Raw genomic sequence first — 22,655 nt, forward strand, 5'->3', positions numbered from 1 at the left:
TTTGTTATGTATTTTAGGTTTTGATTAGGTATTAAAAGTACAAGAATATGACTTTTAGTTAAGGCAAGCATGTCATTTCTGGTTTTAAGGCATGTCAGCATTTCATGTTATTTTCTGCCATTTTATTATTTAAACTGGTGTAAATGTTTGTTCATGGGCTGATTTGCATTTTATCAGAGGTGCTGACTACAGCCTTGAATAAAGACTCCTTTATCTATTCCTCTAATCTCCAGTGGGATTTGATTATATGAATGGTAAGTGGTAAGTTTTTCTTATGAATGGTAAGTGGCAATACCATTGTATCATCCATCTAAGTTTAAGGTCCTCTAGGTACCACAGCTAGATCACAACTTGGTGATGGTCTTTTGCATCAGAGTCTTTCTCTTGTGGCCATTCTCAGCTTTGTGTTGTTTGGCATGGCAGCAAGAATGAAAAATGGGATGATCTGCAAGATTTCTTTTCCTTACTCAGATTACTGTTTAAAATCTTGTGATGTCACCGTTTGCTCAGGTTATGTAAGTGAAATTAGTCATGTAGAAATCCTTTATTCAACCTTAAAATCTTGACTTTTATTTAAACAGTGGTTTTACAATAAATGTGCCAAGGCTGTTCAAGATGAGAATGTTGCATATTGCAATTGGCTTGTATCCAAATTTCCAGGTTCATTTTCTGCATATGCCAAAGCACACAACAATTGTAAAGCAGTTATTAATCAGGTGAAATCAGATTTCAAGCAAGCTAAGGATAGAAAACTTGCCTCTTGTCCAGATGGTAATTGAGCATTCTTCTGTGGCTTTCCGTCAAAAGTGTCAGAAAGATTTTGAACAATCTTGATTCTGAAAAAAGCTCCAGGTTCGGATATTTCTCCTCTTGTTCTCAAAACGTGTTCTTTAGCTTACTCCACTTCTGTATTGCCCTTTTGCACTTTCTTATTCCAAAGGTGTTTTCCATTCTGCCTGGAAATTTGTTCATATCCAGCCATTTCCTAAAAAGGGTGACAAATCCCTCACATCTAATTATTGCATTTACTTCTATTCTTTCTATAGTAATGGCGAAATCTATTATCTTCCAACTTTTAAACTATCTAGAAACCTACCATCTGATCAACGATTGCCAGTATGGATTCCATCAGTGGCAATCCACTCATGATATTCTTATATTATCCATTTATGGACATATTCACTGGAAAAGTTGGATGAAACTCATGCAGTCGCTCATGACTTTATGCCAAACACATTGAAAATGTGTTTGGCATAAAGTCCTTCTAATTAAGCTTCCATCTTTGGTTTGCACTCAATTTCAGAAATTTTGTAATTGGGTATCCAGTTTTCACTCTTACTGCTAGTGATGGTTGATGCTCTCTGACTTCTAACATCTCCTCTAATGCTGGTGTTCTCCAAGGTTCAGTTCTTTTTCCCAATATTTTCCTCTTTAAATTCTTAACCTTCTGCCATTAACCAGAAATCCTATCTAAAGCTTTGGTGATGATAGCACATTGCATTCCACTTTCCACTTTGAGAAACAACCTTATCTTGCTCAAACAGCTTTCATTTGTTAAACATCCATTACGAATTACTTAAATGCTGATCTCCAGGTAATTCTCCAGCGTGGCACAGCTAAGTTACTTGATTTCTACCCTAAAACTCAGTCCTGTCATATCTCTCAAAAAAGGATTCCTCTGCTCTTACGCTTATCTTTAGGGATACTCTGATTTCTAGGGAAGATTGTATCTCTCTCTCTCTGTTTGGGATTACCCTGACTTCTAATCTCTCTTGCATAACCACATTACAAATATTTCTATCTCTGTATCTAAAAACTGGGTTTTTGCTTTCACTCTCAGCATTACTTTTCTTCGAAACAGCTGTTCATTCTGTAAAAATTGCAAATCCATTCTCATGGAATATTGTTCCCTCTTATGGAGCCGCCACACCAAACCTCTCTCAGGCTTCTAGTTTCCATTCAAAAAAGAGGGCAGATAGATTAATTAATGACTCATGTCTATCAGCATATTTCCACTCTGTCTGTTAGATCTTATGTTTCTGCTGTATGTCTTTTTATAGATTTTTCATGAAAACTGTTCTTCCGAATTGTCATTAGCATTAGTAGAGGCATATGATGCAAGAAAGCAAGCATATGCAGCATCAGCCAAAAAAAAAAAAAAACAAAGAAAAAAAAAAAAAAACACATTCCACTTCACCCCTTCGTTCATTCAAAATACCTGTCCAGCTGAGCCTTAAATTCATTTAGGCTATCAACTTCCACAACAAGGGATGGAAGTTTGTTCCAACTACCAACTACCCACTGGCTAAAGGCAAATTTCCGCACATATATCCTACATATGTCTTTCCACAATTTGAATTTATGCCCTCTCAGGTGATTATTCTGAGCAAGAGGCAGTATCCCATCAGTATTGAGCATGTTCAAACCATTCAAGGCTTTGTACACCTCTATCAGATCCCCTCGCCGGTGCCTAATTTTCAGACACTGTAATTTGCAAAACTTAAGCCTTTCTTCGTAAGAGCTACCCTTTGTTTCGTTCACTAACCTTGTTGCCCTTCTCTGTACTCGTTCCAGCAGCTCTACATCCTTAGTAAAATGAGGCCTCCAGACCTGTATACAGTACTCAAGGTGCGGCCTGACCATTGCCTTATACAAGGGAATAATCACCTCCCTATCCCTGCTAGAAAAATTCCTGCATATCATTGATAAGACACCATGAGCTACTCTTGCAGCCCGTCTGTACTGCTCAGAGAACTTCATATCTGCCTGCACAATTACGCCCAGGTCCTTTTCATTCTCTACCACTGTCAGTGTAATACCACAGAGTTGATACGTTGCTCTGGGTTGCTGTTTCCCATATGTAGTACTTTACATTTGTCAATGTTAAACTTCAATTGCCACCTTTCAGCTCATCTGGTCAACCTTTCCAGATCCTGTTGCAGCAGCATAGCGTCAGTAGCGTCCTTAACAACCCTGCTAACCTTTGTATCGTCTGCAAAATTTGACATTAAGCTTGATATACCATCATCAATATTATTTATAAATACAGAAAACAACAATGGACCCAACACTGAACCCTGAGGGACTCCACTAATAACATAAGTCCACGATGAGTAGTGTCCATTAATTACCACTCTCTGTCTTCAGCCACTCAACCATCCCTTTATCCATAGCAACAATTTGCCACCAATGCCACACTGCTCCAATTTGTGCAGCAGTCTTCCATTTGCAACAGTATCAAAAGCCTTTCTAAGATCCAAATATATAATATCAAAGTTATTCCCTGCATCCAATTCTTTGTGACTGCATCGTAGTATCCAATCAAATTGGTCAGGCAAGACCTTCCTTTAACTAAACCATGCTGTGTCTGAGCTATAACTGAATTCTTGTCAAGATGATCCTGCAGTGCTTCTTTAACCAGTGCCTCCATTAATTTTCCTGGAACAGAAGTTAAACTCACAGGTCTGTTATTACTTGTGTCAGCCTTTGATCCTCCTTTGTGAATTGGGGTTACATTTACACATCTCCAGTCTGTGGGTACCTCCCCTGAGTCCAAGGAAGCTCTCATAATTATGGCTAACGGATTGCTTACTTCCTTTGCTGCCTCCTTTAATATAACTGGATTGATCCCTTCCACCCCAGGTGCCTTTTTTATGTTTATCCTCAACAATTTCTCCTCCACTTTCCTCTCAGTTAGCATTAGCATTAGTAGAGGCATTTGATGCAAGAAAGCAAGCTTATGCAGCATCAGCCAAAAAAAAAAAAAAAAAAACCCACTTCCACTTCAACCCTCTGTTCGTTCAAAATACCTGTCCAGCTGAGCCTTAAACTTATTTAGGCTATCAACCATCCACTACAAGGGATGGAAGGCTGTTCTACCAACCAACCACCCTCTGACTAAAGGCAAATTTCTGCACGTCTATCCTACCTCTGTCTTTCCTCAATTTGAATTTATGCCCTCTCAGGTGATTATTCTGAGCTAGAGGAAGAATCCCATCAGCATTGAGCATGCTCAAACCATTCAAGGCTTTATACACCTCTATCAGATCACCTCGCTGGTGCCTAGTCTCCAGACACTGTAATTTGCAAAACTTAAGCCTTTCTTCGTAAGAGCACCCCTTTGTTCCATTCACTAATCTTGTTGCCCTTCTCTGTACTCGTTCCAGCAGCTCAACATCCTTCTTGAAATGAGGCCTCCAGACCTGTATACAGTACTCTAGGTGTGGCCTGACCATGGCCATATACAAGGGAATAATCACCTCCTTATCCCTGCTGGAAAAATTCCTGTATATCATTGACAATACTCCATGAGCTACTCTTGCAGCCCATCTGCACTGCTCAGAGAACTTCATATCTGCCTGCACAACCACCCCCAAGTCCCTTTCATTCTCCACCACTGTCAGTGTAGTACCACAGAGTTGATACGTTGCTCTGGGGTTGCTGTTTCCCATGTGTAGTACTTTACATTTGTCAATGTTAAACTTCATTTGCCACCTCTCAGCCCATCTGCTCAACCTTTCCAGATCCTGTTGCAGCAGCATAGTGTCAGTAGTGTCCTTGACAACCCTGCCAACCTTTGTATCGTCTGCAAACTTGGACATTAAGCTTGATATACCATCATCAATATCATTTATAAATACAGAAAACAATAATGGACCCAACACTGAGCCCTGAGGGACTCCACTAATAACATTAGTCCACGATGAGCAGTGTCCATTGATTACCACTCTCTGTCTTCTCCCCCTCAACCACCCCTTTATACATAACAGCAATTTGCCTCCAATGTCACACTGCTCCAATTTGTGTAGCAATCTTCCATGTGCAACAATATCAAAAGCCTTTCTAAGATCCAAGTATATAATATCAAAGCTATTCCCTGCATCCAGTTCTTTTGTGACTGCATCATTGTATCCAATCAAATTGGTCAAGCAAGACTTCCCCTTAACAAAACCATGCTGTGTCCGAGCTATAATTGAAGTCTTGTCTAAATGATCCTGCAGTGCTTCTTTAACCAGTGCCTCCATTAATTTTCCTGGAACAGAAGTTAAGCTCACAGGTCTGTAATTACTTGTGTCAGCCTTTGATCCTCCTTTGTGAATTGGGGTCACATTTGCACATTTCCAGTCTATGGGTACCTCCCCTGAGTCCAAGGAAGCTCTCATAATTATGGCTAAGGGTTTGCTTACTTCCTTTGCTGCCTCCTTTAATATAACTTGATAGATCCCATCCACCCCGGGTGCCTTTCTTGTGTTTCTCTTCAACAATCTCTCCTCCACTTTACTCTCAGTTATTTCAAGATTCTGTAGCTTACTGCTAGAGTTGAATACACCTCTGGCATTCCCCTCGCTGAATAACTCCTCATGTGTGAATGTCGATGCAAAATATTCATTTAGTTTGTTAGCTACCTGAGCAGGATCATCAACAGTTGACCCATCAATATCAAGTGGACCAATCTGATTCATCCCCTTCCTTCTAGAGTTTACATAAGTAAAGAACTCTTTGCTGTTTTTCTTTGCATCCCTTGCCAAGGATTTCTCGAAATCTGCCTTCGCCTGCCTAACCTCCTTTGTAACTTGGTTGCATATCAAATTGTATCTATCATAGGCTTCTGTGTCATGTGTTAATTTGTAAGTATCCCATGCATTTGTCTTCTCTGCCATATGCCTCATTAGTTCATCTGACATCCATTTTGGCCTAAACCTTGAATAATATTTCTTAGTTGGTATGTAAAGCCTAGTAGCTTCCAAGATTAATTCTTTTTCAATGCTTCCCATTTTGAATTTGCTGTTGGTAACATGATCAGTTGGTCCCACTGTATAGAATTTAAATACTGTCTCAGTCCATCGTAGTCGCCTTTACGGAAGCATTAACCCTTCCCTTTACCCCTAATGGTAGTTACCTCTTTGAGTAAATCCCACTTCAGCACACTGTGATCGCTGCCACCTAGTGGTTCATTTATCTGCAGATTCTTAATGCATGAAGAATCACTGCTGATAATAAAATCAAGAGTATTACTCCTTCTAGTTGCCTCCCGAACATGCTGATGTAGAAAACAATCATCCAATAAATCCACAAAAGCCCTGCTAGTGTGTGAGTGACCAGCCCCCAAATTCCAGTCAATATCTGGGAAATTAAAATCTCCCATTATAAGATTCTCTGATTTACTGGCCCACTCTATTTCCCTGTATAGTTTCTTATTATACTCATCAGAGTCATTAGGCCTATAGCACACTCCTACTCTCAATTTTGATCTCCCAATGCTTATGTCACACCAAACTGACTCAACATTGCACTGTCCAGCGATGTCGACTGGCTTCACATCCTTGGTTTTTATCTGTTTCTTAACTAATAGCATAACCCCTACCCCCTTCCTATCCTGCCTATCCGTTTTTTTTGACGTACTCCCCAAATTACAGTTCTGCATCCCTTATATCTGTGTGACACCACGTCTCTGATATCCCAACAATATCTGCCTTTGATGTTTTGAGCAATACCTCAAATTCATCAAATTTATTTACTAAACTCCTAGCATTGGTGTACACGCAAGTATACCTGCACCTGTTTCTATTCTTAGCTACCCTAACACAACCCATGTGTTTACTTGTACCGCAATGGCTCCCAGCAGTCTCTGAAATATCATGCATCTTGTTTTTCAGGCTTCTGCTCATTCTAGTAGAAGCAGTGCAAGAATCTCTTTCACCTCTGCCAGTGGCTACTGTCAATCTATTGGTCTTTGTCTCCCCCCAAGCTAGCAGTTTTCCGACCCACTTAATGCTGCCTCGATAGGATCAGCAAATATTCTTGCACCCTTTCTATTTAAGTGTATCCCATCCCTGTAGAAGCAATCTCTCCTGTTAACAAGTACCTGTTAACAGGCTGAAAAAAATTCTACCCCTTGAGCCTTGGCCAATCTCTCCAGGGCCGAATTGATCGTCAAGGCTCTCATCATATACTCCCTCCTATCGTGTCTGGGCAGAATTGCAGACACTTTCAAATTCAACCCTAATTCTCGGCTTTTGTTCAACAGTGACCTGTACTTGTTAAGTAATTCTGCCGGTCTCCTATTCTTAATATCATTAGTGCCAACATGTACAACTATATCACCTTTTGTGCCCTTAAAAGATGATATTCGCTCTACCACGTCATCAACCTTTTCCCCTGGCAGACATACCCTGGTCCTGTTCCACCTATCCTTTTTACAAAGCATGTTCCCCGTTTCCCTGACAATAGATTCACCAACAACTACTAGTTCCTTCGGGACCAGCGCATTCTGCCTTAGGGGTTGCCTCTGTGTCACGTGATGCCCAAGTGCAAGCTCTGGCGTTGATGTGGGCAGCTGAGAGCTTGATGGGCCCCTCAATTTAGTTTCTTCGAGGGCATCCACCCTGTCCTTCAAGTTCTCATATAGGCCCACAAGAACGCTGAGTTGTTGCCTGATATCGATACACTCCTGGCATCGCGCGCACACACAAAGACATCCCCCATGGCAGTATCATATCCCGTACCCGATTGCTCTGCAAACATCAAGCAAACAGTGCATTTTATAAGGCTGTGAGTCAGAGGACAACTGCCCCCCTCAGTTCTACTCTGAGCCACAGCACTTCCATTAGCTTGAGCCTTTTGCTTTGCTGCTCTGGTCTGAGTCATGATTCTATTAATTAATTATAATTAATTATGTTATGTTATTAATTATGTTAAATATAATTAATTATATTACGTTTGTAATCTAAATCCTTATATGTATTTATTTAAAAGTACAATTTAACTGCTAACGAAGTTCAGCTAACACTATCTAGTACGGTATATAACTATCGTATCACAAAGGCGGGAAAGTACGAACGGTAATCTACGGACACTTAAGTATTAATTAACTTTCAAATCTCGCTGTCTCAATTCAGAATAAACTAACGGTCCTTACTACGTCTATAAGCTACTTACAGTAATAATTCGTTGTAAAAAAATATTCAATCAAGCGGCTAAATATGGCTAAAGAACTTCTTAAACAACAGCGGAGTTGCAAACACGTGGATACCCTTACCGATACTTTTATGCAATTACAAGTCCGAGTAAAAAAATAAATGCACCAAATTAATCAGAAAATCACAAAATAATGTTATACTACTAAATTTAAATCAAAAGTTTTAGAAAAACAATAATTTCAAATCAATAAATAAGAAAAATCCACTTAGCGGCTTTGAACACGACCGTCTCCTAGTAGCCTCGTCAGCAGCAGTTATTACAAAGTCATCTAGTTCACTGCCAGAGTTTACTTAACCTCTGGCATTCCCCTTCCCGAATAGCTCCTGATGTGTGAATGTAGATGCAAAATATTAATTTAGCTTGTTAGCTACCTGAGCAGGATCATGAACAGTTGAACCAACGATATCAAGTGGACCAATCTGATTCATCCCCTTCCTTCTAGAGTTTACATAAGTAAAGAACTCCTTGCTGTTTTCCTTTGCATCCCTTGCCAAAGATTTCTCGTAATCTGCCTTCGCCTGTCTAACCTCCTTTGTAACTTGGTTACAGATCAACTTATATCTATCATAGGCTTCTGTGTCACATGTTAATTTATATGTACCCCATGCATTTTTCTTCTCTGCCATATATCCCATTACTTCATCTGACATCCATGTCTTCTATAATTCCTGCTCTCTCTTCCAAACTAATCTGATAATGATGCAACCCGTCAACAAACTTTTACTGTCCAACATCAAAGTCACAGAACCAGATTTTCTTCTTCTTCATTTATTTATTGAATTTATTGAACCAGATTTTCTTCTTCTTCATTTATTTATTGAATTTATTTATTGAACTGTTATCCAGAATAGCTTTTCTGGATGAACCTCTATTCATTTTTATCTTTTGAAAATTACAATCTTCAGAAATTCAAGTCTAATGTCAAGAATTATCTTCTTTCTGAATCTTCTCAATCTACAAACCATGAATGGTAGTAAGTAATGTAGGTTCTAATACCTGTTGTGCTTCGTGTTTTATAAAAAAAAGGTGCAAAATGTTCATTTAGTATTGTATTAGCATTAGCATTAGTAGAGGCATATGATGCAAGAAAGCAAGCTTATACAGCATCAGCCAAGGAAAAAAAAAAAACAAAACACTTCCACTTCACCCCTCCATTCGTTTGAAATTCCTGTCCAGCTGAGCCTTAAATTTATTTAGGCTATCAACTTCCACAACAAGGGATGGAAGTCTGTTCCACCAACCAACTACCCGCTGGCTAAAGGCAAATTTCCGCACATCTATCCTACATCTGTCTTTCCTGAATTTGAATTTAAGCCCTCTCAGGTGATTATTCTGAGCAAAGGAGGATCAAAGGCTGACACAAGTAATTATAGACCTGTGAGTTTAACTTCTGTTCCCGGAAAATTAATGGACGCACTTTTTAAAGAAGCACTGCCTGATCATCTAGACAAGACTTCAGTTATAGCTCAGACACAGCATGGTTTTGTTAAGGGGGAAGTCTTGCTTGACCAATTTGATTGGATACTATGATACAGTCACAAGAGAATTGGATGCAGGGAATAACTTTGATATTTTATACTTGTGCCTTAGAAAGGCTATTGATACTGTTGCACTTGGAAGACTTCTGCACAAGTTGGAGCAGTGTGGCATTGGAGGCAAATTGCTGCTTTTGGATAAAGGGTTGGTTGAGGGTGAGACGAGAGAGAGAGAGAGAGTGGTATTAATGGACACTGCTCATCATGGGCTAATGTTATTAGTGGAGTCCCTCAGGGTTCAGTGTTGTGTCCATTATTGTTTTCTGTATTTATAAATGATATTGATGATGGTATATCAATGTTTGCCATTTTGAATTGCCGTTGGTAACATCATCAGTTGGTCCCACTGTATAGAATTTAAATACTGTCTCAATCCATCGTAGTTGCCTTTACAGAAACAATAATCCTTCCCTTAACCCCTAATGGTAGTTACCTCATTGTGTAAATCCCACTTCAGCACACTGTGATCATTGCCACCTAGTGGTTCCTTTATCTGCATGTTCTTAATCCATGAAGAATCACTACTGATAATTAAATCAAGAGTATTACTCCCTCTAGTTGCCTCTCGAACATGCCAATGTAGAAAATTATCATCTAATAAATCCACAAAAGTCTTGCTAGTATGTGAGTGAACAGCTCACAAATTCCAGTCAATATCTAGGAAATTAAAATTCCCCATTATTATAAGACTCTTTGATTTACTGGCCCACTCTATTTCCCTGTACAGTTTCTTATTGTACTCATCAGAGTGATTAAGCCTATCATCGTCATCAGCCATTTTTAAACCACTGCATTATGAAGGCCTCTGCAGCAACTTTCCAGTTCTTTCTGTTTTGAGCACTGGCCATTTACTACCCAAAAACTCATGAATTTCATCTATCCATCTCCGCCTTTGTCTTCCAGGTTTTCTTCTAGCTCCTCTTGGGTACCATTCTGTTATTTTCTTAGTCCATCTATCATCATGTCTTCGAGCTATGTGTCCTGCCCAAGACCATTTTAGTTCTTTAGTTTTGATAAGAATGTCCTTTACTTGAGTTTGCTACCTAATCCATGTGTTTCTCTTCTTATCTAACAGTCTGATTCCCAATATAATTCGTTCCATTCTTCGCTGGTAATTAGCATTAGCATTAGTAGAGGCATTTGATGCAAGAAAGCAAGCTTATGCAGCATCAGCCAAAAAAAATAAAAAAAAAGTAACATAAATAAATAAAAATAACCACTTCCACTTCACCCCTCTGTTCGTTCGAAATACCTGTCCAGCTGAGCCTTAAACTTATTTAGGCTATCAACTTCCACGACAAGGGATGGAAGTCTGTTCCACCTACCAACCACCCGCTGGCTAAAGGCAAATTTCCGCACATCTATCCTACATCTGTCTTTCCTCAGTTTGAATTTATGCCCTCTCAGGTGATTATTCTGAGCAAGAGGAAGAATCCCATCAGCATTGAGCATGCTCAAACCATTCAAGGCTTTGTACACCTCTATCAGATCACCTCGCTGGTGCCTAGTTTCCAGACACTGTAATTCACAAAACCTAAGCCTTTCTTCGTAAGAGCACCCCTTTGTCCCATTCACCAATCTTGTTGCCCTTCTCTGTACTCGTTACAGCAGCTCTACATCCTTCTTGAAATGAGGCCTCCAGACCTGTATACAGTACCCAAGGTGTGGCCTCGCCATTGCCTTATACAAGGGAATAATCACCTCCTTATCCCTGCTAGAAAAATTCCTATATATCATTGACAATAAACCATGAGCTACTCTTGCAGCCCGTCTGCACTGCTCACTCAGAGAACTTCATATCTGCCTTCACAACCACCCCCAGGTCCTTTTCATTCACCACCACTGTCAGTGTAGTACCGCAGAGTTGATACGTTGCTCTGGGGTTACTGTTTCCCATATGTAGTACTTACATTTGTCAATGTTAAACTTCATTTGCCACCTCGAAGCTCATCTGCTCAACTTTTCCAAATCCTGTTGCAGCAGCATAGTGTCAGTAGTGTCCTTGACAACCCGGCCAACCTTCGTATCGTCTGCAAACTTGGACATTAAGCTTGATATACCATCATCATTATCATTTATAAATACAGAAAACAATAAAGGACCCAATACTGAACCCTGAGGGACTCCACTAATAACATTAGTCCACGATGAGCAGTGTCCATTGATTACCACTCTCTGTCTTCTCCCCCTCAACCACCGCTTTATCCATAGCAGCAATTTGCCTCCAATGCCACACCGCTCCGATTTGTGCAGCAGTCTTCCATGTGCTGCAGTATCAAAAGCCTTTCTAAGATCCAAGTATATAATATCAAAGTTATTCCCTGCATCCAGTTCTTTTGTGACTGCATCATAGTATCCAATGAAATTGGTCAGGCAAGACTTCCCCTTAACAAAACCATGCTGTGTCCTAGCTATAACTGACGTCTTGTCTAGATGATCCTGCAGTGCTTCTTTAACCAGTGCCTCCATTAATTTTCCGGGTACAGAAGTTAAACTCACAGGTCTATAATTACTTGTGTCAGCCTTTGATCCCCCTTTGTGAATTGGGGTCATATTGGGGTAATTCTCAGCTTCTCTTTCATACTTTTGGTGGGTGCCCAAGTTTCACTTCCGTAAGTAATGGTGGGGAGTATACATTGGTTCATTATTTTACATTTCAGACAAATTGGGATATTGCTCTTCAGTATGTGACTATATTTCCTGAATGCTATCTATCCAAAATTTATTCTTCTCTTGACTTCCAGCCATTTATCATTATTACAGCTAATAACTTGTCCCAGATAAGTATATGACTCCACCTTTTCAATTACTGCTCCTTGAATCATTATTTCTCTTTCTGTGGCATACTTGTTCATCATTACTTTTGTTTTAGCCATATTCATCTTTAGTCCAAAATCCTTACTAACTGTGCATAACTGATTAAGATTTTCCTCTAATTCTTTGGGATCATGGCTTACGACCACAATGTCATCTGCAAATCGTAAATGGTTTAGGTACTCCCCGTTCACATTGACTCCTTTCTGCGACCAGTCTAATCTTCTGAAAGCTTCCTTAAGGGTAGCAGTAAACAGTTTCGGAGATATTGTGCCCCCTTGTCGAACTCCTTTCTTGATTTGAAATTTCCTACTGTCTTTGTCTAGTCTGATAAAGGAAGTAGCACTCTCATATATTTTCTTCAAAATCATAATATATGGGTCATCTATGCCTTGTCTTTCCAGTGCCCGAAACATTGCCTTATGTCGTATGGAGTCAAATGTCTTTTAATAATCCACAAATGCCAGGCATAATGGTTTTTTATATTCATTTGCTTTCTCCATTAGCTGTGATATTACATGAAGGTGATCCATAGTGGAGAATCCTGTCCTAAAGCCAGCTTGCTCTTTCGGTTGATTCTCATCAAGTATTCTTTCTAATCTGTTAGTGAACAACTTGTAGATGTGTGATAACAAGCTAATTGGTCTATAATTTCTGATTTATCTCCTTTCTTATGCAGCAAAACTATTATTGCATTATCCCATTGCTTAGGCGTCACACCTTTTCTAATGCACTTTGTGAAGAGCCTTGCCAGTTTTTGTGTTATGTCTCTTCCTCCCAATTTTAACAACTCTACAGTAACTTCATCTTCCCCCGGGACTTTGATTCTTCATTTTCTTCAATGCATATTCTACCTCATCAGGAAGAATATCGGGTATGTCATATGTGTTTCTACTTTGCAATCCATCTTCCCCACTGCTGGAATCATTCTCTCTCTCCTTGTATATTTCTCTATAGTAGTCTTCCGCTATTTGAATTATGCCTTCTCTGCTGTTTATAAGTATATCATCGCTATTTTACAGTCTCAGTATCATTTTTCTTTCTGTATTACTGTTCATGGCTGCTGATTTAAATCCTCTGTTTTCCCTTAATGTTTCTACTTTTCTTGGTTTAAATCTTCCTATGTCCTCTCTGAGTCTCTTTCTAATGGCTTTGCATAACTCAGTATACTCAATTTTCTCCCTATCAGTGTTTTTTTTCTTCTTCATTTGTCGTCTTTGGTTCATCATGGCAAGTGTTTCTTGACTAATTTTTTTCTTCTTTGGATTTCTTTTTCTCTATAGGTTTCTTGGGCTTTATCACTTTCAGAAAGTTTTAGTATACCTCTTCGATGTTGTAGTTTGGTCTACAAGGACTAATAAATTAACAGTAGCCACTGTCAGAGGTGGAAGTGATTCTTGCACTGCTTCTATTGAAATGAGCAGAAGCCTGAAAAACAAGATGCAGGATATTTCAGAGACTGCTGGGAGTCATTGTGGTACAAGTAAACACATGGGTTGTGTTAGGGTAGCTAGGAATAGAAACATGTGCATGTATACCTGCGTGTACACCAATGCTAGGAGTTTGGTAAATAAATTTGATGAATTTGAGGTATTGCTCAAAACATCAAAGGCAGATATTGTTGGGATATCAGAGACGTGGTGTCACACAGATATAAGGAATGCGGAACTGGAATTTGGGGAATACAATGTGTATAGAAAGGATAGACAGGACAGGAGGGGAGGAGGGGTTATGCTATTAGTCACATAAAAAAAACACAAAGTCCAAGGAAGTGAAGCCAGTCGACATCGATGGACAGGGCAGTGTCGAGTCAGTTTGGTGTGACATAAGCATAGGGAAAGCAAAATTGAGAGTAGGAGTGTGCTATAGGCCTAATGACTCTGATGAGTATAATAAGATATTGTACAGGGAAATAGAGTGGGCCAGTAAATCAGAGAGTCTTATAATGGGGGATTTTAATATCCCAGATATTGACTGGAATTTGTGGGTTGGTCACTCGCACACTAGCAAGGCTTTTGTGGATTTATTGGATGATTGTTTTCTACATCAGCATGTTCGTGAGGCAACAAGAGGGAGCAATACTCTTGATCTGATTTTCAGTAGTTATTCTTCATGCATTAAGAATCTGCAGATAAATGAACCACTAGGTGGCAGTGATCACAGTGTGTTGAAGTGGGATTTACTCAAGGATGTAACTACCATCAGAGGTAAAGGGAAGGGTTTTTGTTTTCGTAAAGGTGACTATGATGGTCTGAGACAGTATTTAAATTTTATACAATGGGACCGACTGATGATGTTACCAACAGCAAACTCAAAATGGGAAGCATTCAAGGAACTAATCTTGGAGGCTACCAGGCTTTACATACCAACTAAGAAATATTGTTCAAGGTTTAGGCCTAAACGGTTGTCAGATGAACTAATGAGACATGTGGCAGAGAAGAAAAATGCATGGGATACATACAAATTAATGGGTGACATGGAAGCCTATGATAGATATAAGTTGGTCTGTAACCAAGTCACAAAGGAGATCACAAAGGAGAGCAGTGTCCATTGATTACCACTCTCTGTCTTCTGCCACTCAACCATCCTCTTATCCATAGCAGCAATTTGCCTCCAATGCCACACTGCTCCAATTTGTGCAGCAGTCTTCCATGTGCAACAGTATCAAAAGCCTTTCTAAGATCCAAATATATAATATCAAAGTTATTCCCTGCATCCAGTTCTTTTGTGACTACATCATAGTATCCAATCAAATTGGTCAGGCAAGACCTGCCCTTAACAAAACCATGATGCGTCTGAGCTATAACTTAATTCTTGTCTAGATGATCCTGCAGTGCTTCTTTAACCAGTGCCTCCATTAATTTACCTGGAACAGAAGTTAAACTAGCAGGTCTATAATTACTTGTGTCAGCCTTTGATCCTCCTTTGTGAATTGGGGTTACATTTGCACATTTCCAGTCTATGAGTACCTCCCCTGAGTCCAAACAAGCTCTCATAATTATGGCTAGGGGGTTGCTTACTTCCTTTGCTGCCTCCTTTAATATAACTGGATAGATCCCATCCACCCCAGGTGCCTTTTTTATGTTTATCCTCAACAATCTCTCCTCCACTTTCCTCTCAGTTATTACAAAATCATCCAGCTCACTGCCAATGTTTACTTTACCTACATCATTCTCCTTCCTGAATAACTCCTCATGCGTGAATGTAGATGCAAAATACTCGTTTAGATTGTTAGCCACCTGAGCAGGATCCTCAACTGTTGAACCATCAATATCCAGTGGACCCATCTGATTCATCCCTTTCCTTCTTGAGTTTAAATAGGTAAAGAACTCTTTTCTGTTTTTCTTTGCATTCTTTGCCAAGGATTTTTCGTAGTCTGCCTTTGCCTGCCTAATCTCCTTTGTGACTTGGTTACAGACCAACTTATATCTATCATAGGCTTCCATGTCACCCATTAATTTGTATGTATCCCATGCATTTTTCTTCTCTGCCACATGTCTCATTAGTTCATCTGACAACCATTTAGGCCTAAACCTTGAACAATATTTCTTAGTTGGTATGTAAAGCCTGGTAGCCTCCAAGATTAGTTCCTTGAATGCTTCCCATTTTGAGTTTGCTGTTGGTAACATCATCAGTTGGTCCCACTGTATAGAATTTAAATACTGTCTCAGACCATCATAGTCGCCTTTACGAAAACAAAAACCCTTCCCTTTACCTCTGATGGTAGTTACCTCCTTGAGTAAATCCCACTTCAACACACTGTGATCACTGCCACCTAGTGGTTCATTTATCTGCAGATTCTTAATGCATGAAGAATCACTACTGATAATCAGATCAAGAGTATTGCTCCCTCTTGTTGCCTCACGAACATGCTGATGTAGAAAACAATCATCCAATAAATCCACAAAAGCCTTGCTAGTGTGCGAGTGACCAACCCACAAATTCCAGTCAATATCTGGGAAATTAAAATTCTCCATTATAAGACTCTCTGATTTACTGGCCCACTCTATTTCCCTGTACAATATCTTATTATACTTATCAGAGTCATTAGGCCTATAGCACACTCCTACTCTCAATTTTGATTTCCGTATGCTTATGTCACACCAAACTGACTCGACACTGCCCTGTCCATCGATGTCGACTGGCTTCACTTCCTTGGACTTTATGTGTTTCTTAATTAATAGCATAATTCCTCCTCCCCCCCTGTCTTGTTTATCCTTTCTATACACATTGTATTCCCCAAATTCCAGTTCCACATTACTTATATCTGTGTGACACCACGTCTCTGATATCCCAACAATATCTGCCTTTGATGTTTTGAGCAATACCTCAAATTCATCAAATGTATTTACCAAACTCCTAGCATTGGTGTACATGCAGGTATACATGCACCTGTTTCTATTCTTAGCTACCCTAACACAACCCATGTGTTTACTTGTACCGCAATGACTCCCAGCAGTCTCTGAAATATCCTGCATCTTAACAGATATTTATTTAAAGTATACCCAGTATAAAATAAAATAAAATAAAATATTTCCAGTAGCTTTCGGAACTCGTGTCCCTTTCTCAACTGACAGAATTTTTGAATACATTACAAGCAAAGTGTGGCACGTTACTCATTCGTCATTGTTGTAGCACGGACGTGTGCTGCCTTGCGCCAGTGATCATCCATCAATAAAACGGTTGTCTCCAGGATTGGATGTATACGCATGCCTTTCTGGCGATTTAATGCCTTAGGGTTGTTCATTATGTTTAGTGACTCTAGCCATAGGCGGTGGCGAAAGTGTCGCGCGTGGTCCACTATCTCAAAGTCGCGCTTGGGGTCAAGATCGTGGTTGGTAGCCCAAAAATGTTCTGCAAGCGCGGACTGGTCAGTTTCGGCAAGCCGGATTGCTCTGTCGTGTTCCGTGAGGCGATCCTGGAGACGTCTCGATGTCTCACCTACGTAGCAACTGTTACAGGCCCTACAGGTGATACGGTACACTACATTGCTGCGTAAGACAGGTGTGACAGGGGTCTTCACACTGGAGACAAGTGAACGTAGGTTCCTACCTGGTAATTGTACACATTTTATGTTGTAACTTCTCAGGATCTTCGAGATACGTCCTGACACTCCTGGATAGTACGGAATGTAGGCGGATGATATGCCGACTTGCTTCGGAGGTCTTGGGTTGGAAGTAAGTTCTTGTGCCTGTAATAAGCATCTGTTTAGTACATGGGATGGATAACCGCATCTGGTTAAGTCCGCCTTCACACGGGAGATCTCGTTACGTCTAATTGTGTCGGTGCTGGAATGGCTCCAGGCCCTGGAGAACAGGGTGCGGGCAGTGCTATTGAGATGGCTTGGAGCGTGGCCGGACCCGTAGTTGGTGAATTGACCGCACCACATGGGTTTGCGGTATACTGAGGTCTCTAGATGTGGGCCTACGCGATGCACTAGCACGTCCAGAAACGGGAGCGAACCGTCCACCTCTGATTCTACGGTAAACTTGATGAAATTGGTTAGAGAGTTGAGGTATTCTAGTAGTACCGTTTCAGAACCACGTGGTATTATGGTAAAAATATCGTCGACATATCTACACCACGTTGTAATAGGTGTAGGTGGGTTCTGGTGTATCTGCTTCTCCAGATCTTCCATGGCGATGTTAGCTACTACGGAACTGACAGGGGCACCCATAGCAGTGCCATGTACTTGTTTGTAGAGTGAGTCTTCAAAGGTGAAGATGCTGCTAGAGAGGCATAGGTTGAGGGCGGTACAGATGTCATCAGTGGATAGTGACGTCCTGGATTGGAGGCTTAAGTCGCTCTCAAGGAGCCTTCTGGCGCAGTGCACGGCCTGTTAGACGGGAATCGAGGTGAATAAAGAAACCACGTCAAATGATGCCATGACAGAGTTATCAGGGATTGAAATGTCCTTAATGGTGTTAATGAATTCACTGCTGTTTTTAACGGTGTGAGATGTATTACCTATAAGAGGCGAGAGGAGGCTCGCGATGTGTTTGGACAGTTCATACGTTGGGGCACTTGTGCCCCAACGTATGAACTAAACATAATGAACAACCCTAAGGCATTAAATCGCCAGAAAGGCATGCGTATACATCCAATCCTGGAGACAACCGTTTTATTGATGGATGATCACTGGCGCAAGGCAGCACACGTCCGTGCTACAACAATGACGAATGAGTAACGTGCCACACTTTGCTTGTAATGTATTCAAAAATTCTGTCAGTTGAGAAAGGGACACGAGTTCCGAAAGCTACTGGAAATATTTTATTTTATTTTATTTTATACTGGGTATACTTTAAATAAATATCTGTTAAACTATGGACCCCAGTACTCCAGGCCCATTTGTCACTATTCGATCACTTTATGGCCATAATACCTACAACGATTGTGCACAGTTGCAAAAGTGCTTCCTCTCAATAGCTCGCTACAGGCAACATTTACGCTTCGCCCACAGATGCAAAAGCAATCGAATTATACCTAAAGGGTTCCGATACAAAGCCCCGTTCCACAACTCTCATATGGATCGTGCCTGCTTTAACTTCAGCCTACGCACGTTAAATTTATGGATATCCCATCTCCACCGTGAAATCAGGAACGCTGACTACAACAAGTCCAGACTGTTACAACATATACAAGGTAAGGTCTCGCCTATTGTATTTACAAACCTTATACATACCATCTGCCATCGGGCTAGTCAGACCTCGGATACCTACCGTTTACGCCAACAGCGCAAGTTCATAAACTTGAGCATAGAAACTAACTCCTTAAAGACGAACACTCGTTCAGACGACACGACTTCTTTCGTCTTGAATCTAAGTAACAAACAACTGTCCAACGAGCAGCTGAGTGTTTTATCAAACGGTATGAAATTCGCCGTTATACCATCGAAACCTCCCATCACACAGCTCGCTATGGGCATAGAAGCCAGTATTACCAACCTTCCCGAAGAAACTGCCAACGAGATCCGATTCAAGACTGCCGCAGTCCTCCGCAACACTCGAAAAACGTGCTCAAACCTCAACCACCGCCAACGTGCCGCCCTGTCATCTATAAGAAAAGACAACTCCATCGTTGTACTTCCTGCGGATAAAGGGCGCCGGACTGTTGTGCTGGACCGATCAGCCTACCGAGAGAAAGCCTTGGCCCTATTACTCGATCCTAACGTATATGAACCTCTACCTGATCCTCCCGTTAAAGTCTTGAAACGTCTGGAAGCAAATGTTAATAAACTTGTCCACGCATGGCTTAAAGATAAGAAGATCCCGACCGCGACTCACCATCTTCTGCGTGCTACTGGCTGCCAACTACCACAATTCTACGGATTACCAAAGATCCATAAACCGGGTATTCCTCTCAGACCTATAGTGTCTTGCTGCAGTGCCCCAACGTATGAACTGTCCAAACACATCGCGAGCCTCCTCTCGCCTCTTATAGGTAATACATCTCACACCGTTAAAAACAGCAGTGAATTCATTAACACCATTAAGGACATTTCAATCCCTGATAACTCTGTCATGGCATCATTTGACGTGGTTTCTTTATTCACCTCGATTCCCGTCCAACAGGCCGTGCACTGCGCCAGAAGGCTCCTTGAGAGCGACTTAAGCCTCCAATCCAGGACGTCACTATCCACTGATGACATCTGTACCGCCCTCAACCTATGCCTCTCTAGCAGCATCTTCACCTTTGAAGACTCACTCTACAAACAAGTACATGGCACTGCTATGGGTGCCCCTGTCAGTTCCGTAGTAGCTAACATCGCCATGGAAGATCTGGAGAAGCAGATACACCAGAACCCACCTACACCTATTACAACGTGGTGTAGATATGTCGACGATATTTTTACCATAATACCACGTGGTTCTGAAACGGTACTACTAGAATACCTCAACTCTCTATCCAATTTCATCAAGTTTACCGTAGAATCAGAGGTGGACGGTTCGCTCCCGTTTCTGGACGTGCTAGTGCATCGCGTAGGCCCACATCTAGAGACCTCAGTATACCGCAAACCCATGTGGTGCGGTCAATTCACCAACTACGGGTCCGGCCACGCTCCAAGCCATCTCAATAGCACTGCCCGCACCCTGTTCTCCAGGGCCTGGAGCCATTCCAGCACCGACACAATTAGACGTAACGAGATCTCCCGTGTGAAGGCGGACTTAACCGGATGCGGTTATCCATCCCATGTACTAAACAGATGCTTGTTACAGGCACAAGAACTTACTTCCAACCCAAGATCTCCGAAGCAAGTCGGCATATCATCCGCCTACATTCCGTACTATCCAGGAGTGTCAGGACGTATCTCGAAGATCCTGAGAAGTTACAACATAAAATGTGTACAATTACCAGGTAGGAACCTACGTTCACTTGTCTCCAGTGTGAAGACCCCTGTCACACCTGTCTTACGCAGCAATGTAGTGTACCGTACACCTGTAGGGCCTGTAACAGTTGCTACGTAGGTGAGACATCGAGACGTCTCCAGGATCGCCTCACGGAACACGACAGAGCAATCCGGCTTGCCGAAACTGACCAGTCCGCGCTTGCAGAACATTTTTGGGCTACCAACCATGATCTTGACCCCAAGCGCGACTTTGAGATAGTGGACCACGCGCGACACTTTCGCCACCGCCTATGGCTAGAGTCACTAAACATAATGAACAACCCTAAGGCATTAAATCGCCAGAAAGGCATGCGTATACATCCAATCCTGGAGACAACTGTTTTATTGATGGATGATCACTGGCGCAAGGCAGCACACGTCCGTGCTACAACAATGACGAATGAGTAACGTGCCACACTTTGCTTGTAATGTATTCAAAAATTCTGTCAGTTGAGAAAGGGACACGAGTTCCGAAAGCTACTGGAAATATTTTATTTTATTTTATTTTATACTGGGTATACTTTAAATAAATATCTGTTAAACTATGGACCCCAGTACTCCAGGCCCATTTGTCACTATCCTGCATCTTGTTTTTCAGGCTTCTGCTCATTTCAATAGAAGCAGTGCAAGAATCACTTCCACCTCTGCCAGTGGCTACTGTTAATCTATTAGTCCTTGTATCCCCCCCAAAATGCTCGACAAAAAGCAATTTTAAAAGAGAAAGAAAAATGGAGACTAATTTTAAAAAGTATTCTGGATGCAGTATTATTTTGTGCAGAAAATAATCTTGCATTGAGAGGTTCAAATGAGATAGTTGAGAATCCAAAAGTTGGAATATTCCTCAATATTATTGAACTTAAGTCATTATAATAAAGAACTAGCAGAACAAATTGAAAATCATCGAAAAGAAACTGAATTATTTATCGCATAAAATTCAAGAATAATTTATATGTTTAATTGGAAATGAAATTTGGGCCAGTATTATTTCAAAAATTAAAAAAGCTAAGTACTTTTCCTTGTTAATTGATTGCACGCCCAATTTATCACGTGAACAAATGCCCCAAATAATTAGATATGTGCAAATTATTGTTGGAAAACTATCAATAGAAGAGTTTCATCGATTTTATAGAAAGTAAAGAAAAGACTGCCGTTGGATTGGTGACAGAAATTGGCGACGGATATGATAATGAGGCTAAGTTTGAAAATATAATGGCATACAGGCAGTAATTAAAAAAAATTTAATTTGCAATGTTTGTACCATGTGTGGCACAAAATCTTAATTTAGCTCTTGTATGTGCAGCGTCAATGTCTGGGATGATATGTTTTTTTTGGCATTGTTCAAAGAATATTTAATTTTATTTTTCTGGTTCCACTAGGCACTGGGAAATTTCAATGAATACTTTGAAGATTTCACTTAAAGGACATACAGACACAAGATGGTTGTCCAAAGAATGAGCTATAGATTCTTTGTTCTTACAAATTGCAAAAGTTCACGTAGTCATAATTAATATTGAAGATACTTCTGCAAATGCAGAAACTATCAGAATTGCCCAAAGTCTGCTTTTACAAATGGACTATCCATTTTTATGTAGATTAGCTATATGGAATAAAATTCTTCATAATATTGATTATGTAAATAAAGCATTGCAAGCTAAAAGCTTTGCATACGTAACCCTTTCCAATTAATAATAAGCAGATTGTTAAAAAAAATCTCCAAGGAATACAGGAAAGTGAATTTCAAGACATTTTCAGATATGCTGCTACCAGAGCAGAAAAAAATGGATATACCAGCTACACTTCCAGATGAACGAAGAAGAATTATAAAAAGAATGACACTTTACGAATCTTCGGATGATTTCTATTTGCTGAACAACAATTTTGTACTGAAATTAAATACTTTTTGGATGTTCTTATGAATGACTTAAGCACTAGATTTGAAA

At 40.5% G+C, this 22,655-nt stretch overlaps 1 protein-coding gene across 3 annotated transcripts in view; it reads left to right on the forward strand.

The window, feature by feature from the left end:
- LOC150090468 (uncharacterized) overlaps window positions 1–22,655 on the forward strand; it is a 678,730-nt gene that overhangs the window by 150,059 nt on the left and 506,016 nt on the right. The window lies entirely within an intron of this gene.

This window comes from Mastigoproctus giganteus, chromosome 2 (assembly GCF_048544385.1).
Source record: "Mastigoproctus giganteus isolate SK-2022 chromosome 2, ASM4854438v1, whole genome shotgun sequence".
In the NCBI taxonomy this organism is placed as follows: domain Eukaryota; kingdom Metazoa; phylum Arthropoda; class Arachnida; order Uropygi; family Thelyphonidae; genus Mastigoproctus; species Mastigoproctus giganteus.